This window comes from Benincasa hispida, chromosome 5 (genome assembly GCF_027475165.1).
Source record: "Benincasa hispida cultivar pf3 chromosome 5, pf3_genome.v1.1, whole genome shotgun sequence".
Classification (NCBI taxonomy): domain Eukaryota; kingdom Viridiplantae; phylum Streptophyta; class Magnoliopsida; order Cucurbitales; family Cucurbitaceae; genus Benincasa; species Benincasa hispida.
The window spans coordinates 50213012-50215589 of NC_143482.1; positions in this window are offsets into that span (position 1 = coordinate 50213012).

Here is a 2578-nt window from a genome sequence, read left to right on the forward strand (position 1 = left end):
TTGTTTCAAATGTAATTGTAAAATTAAATTCAATGAACATTTAACGTAACCAAGTGAATTTACATAAAAATAAACTTTCAAGAGTCCAAACATATAATTTATCACTCGCAACTATTCATCTCTTTTTCTTGCTCCTCTTGAACTACAATTTTCATTTGTTCCAACTCTAGAGTCGCACAAAAAAGCGAATGCCTCAATTCTTCAATGTTCTGTTTCAAAGAAAATATAAACCACCAACAACATGAAAGCCAAATTTTGAAAATAGTAGGAAAAGAAGCTTTTGTAGAAAAGAAAATAGTAGTCCCCCTACATACAAGACTTACCTTATGAAAGAAACTTTACTTTGTCTATTTATGTGTTCATATTTTGTTTCTCCTTCAAAATCCTACAAAAAAAAAAAAAAAAATCGCACCATTTTTAGTATTGTTGAATGTAATCATCTTCCCGAGAAAAATGAAATTCAAGTAGAGGATTCTCCAATTTGTAGGCATTTTTGGTCTAGTAAAAGCCAAAAATAAAACTCATAAGATAGAATGACCAAAAGAAGCAAGAAAACAAAAAAACCCAAGTTAATTAGCACATAATACATGCTTTGTTAAATATACACATTAGATTTCAAATATTTCAATGGGTTTTAAAATACAAAAATTGGGAGAATCCATGAAAATGCAATTCCCCACGGAACAACTCAAATTAAATAGCTTTTTGGACCTACATTCATAGATCTAACTTGAGAGCAGAATACAAGAAACTTCAAACAAGCAATTGCAAAACCTTGGTAAAAATAAAAAAGAAAAGTTCAAAGTTAGGGAAGATTTTAGCTTAAAATTTAAGTTTTAAGTTCAATTATGTCATGGTAACAAGCCAGTAAGCTTTGGCAAAAAGCCCCAAGTTATCTGGTGAGATCACTTAAATACTTGATTATTATCTATTCAAAACTAGATTTTAGCATTTGAACATGAATTGAACTATAACATTCTTATTACTAAAATCATAAACTCATTAGAATAAAAATTGATATACCAAGCTTAAATTTAAAGCCTCTTTGTTTGACAAACATAAAAATTAAAGCTGCTCACCACTATTTGAGAAAACTGAGCAGAAACTTGTTCTGCCTCCCCTTGTTCACGATTTACTTGGGGTTATTTCTTTAGAACTTGATGGGAGACAAAATTATGTTGTTGGTAATTTTCAGATACTAATCTCTCTATTTCCATCAAATATAAATGTTGTTCTTGCTTCAAGGTTCTACATACCCCCCACCCCCCAACCCACCCACTTAAAGTTAAAGCCTTTTGGTTTGAATTTCTAATATTAAGAACAAAAACACTCAACCCTCTTAGTCATGTTTTGTAAAGTATGCAGATTATCGATATAACACTTCTTCTCCTATAGACAATGTCAATTGTTGATGCCAAAATTCTGACAAGAAAATCACACTCAGCCTTCATGTCACATCAACAACGAATTTGTTTGAAGGGAAGAAGAACATGACTTGTAAAGAACAAAACTCGCATGCCTGTGTGGTGTTTGACATCCACACTCTAATACTTAAGTTAGAATGAAAGAGTGTGGAAGCTAGGGAGTTTGAGAGTAAGATTCAAATTAGCTTATATGAAGCTATAATGACGTATTTATAGGGATGATTGGCCAAGATTGTTTTGATAGGATTTTGGAGTTGCTTTAGGATAATCATGTTAGGATTTGTATCCTAAAGCCTCGTAATTGATTAGTTGATTAATTTAATTATTAATTATGCAATACTAATTTCTCCATTAACTAGAAAATCCAAGGTTATTACATGAAGTCTTGAACATGTATATAGTTGACATATGGGTGGATCATGTTCAAAAAATAACCTAAATGTCTATAGTATATGAATAAGGTTAGGTGTGTTATCGTGGTGACACTACGAATATGGCTCGCTTTGTAATAGTTACAAATGATTTGTTCTAGATCATTCATGTGGAAACATGTGAGTGGGGTATCCTATACAAAGAGGTTGTATAAAACGAGACCCCGAAATATTTATTCTTTCCTTGTAAATCTGTTAATTGATGAGATTAATATTTAATAGGATGATCATGTGCGACTCGATTTTAATCCTAAGTGATTTGTGAACTACTATATGTGAGGTCAGTCATTTGATTTGCATGGGTGAGAGTGGCCAAGTTGCCTACTCAATAAACCTACCATTTTAGGGACTTAACTAAATGGGGAGTTGGGAACATAACTTCACAAGATGGATTTCACTCTTTCCCATATAGGATAAGTAAATGAGTAGTTCCCTTAAGTGTTGATTTCAGGTTTTGAACAAGGGACTTCACCCTCTCACTGACTCGAGAGGAACTTAGTTTATGGTTGAACCATAAACAAATTGTTCATTAGAGAAATCGGTGGTACTTAAAGAAAAGAAAGGTAATTACAGAGATAAAACGAACATTTGACCCAACTGTAATTATGAACAACTCGTGAAGACTGTAATTATGAACAACTCGTGAAGAATTGACTTGCTTATATTGACTATATCCATAGACACAACTTGTCCTACAATGCATAATAGTTCAATTATGGATCT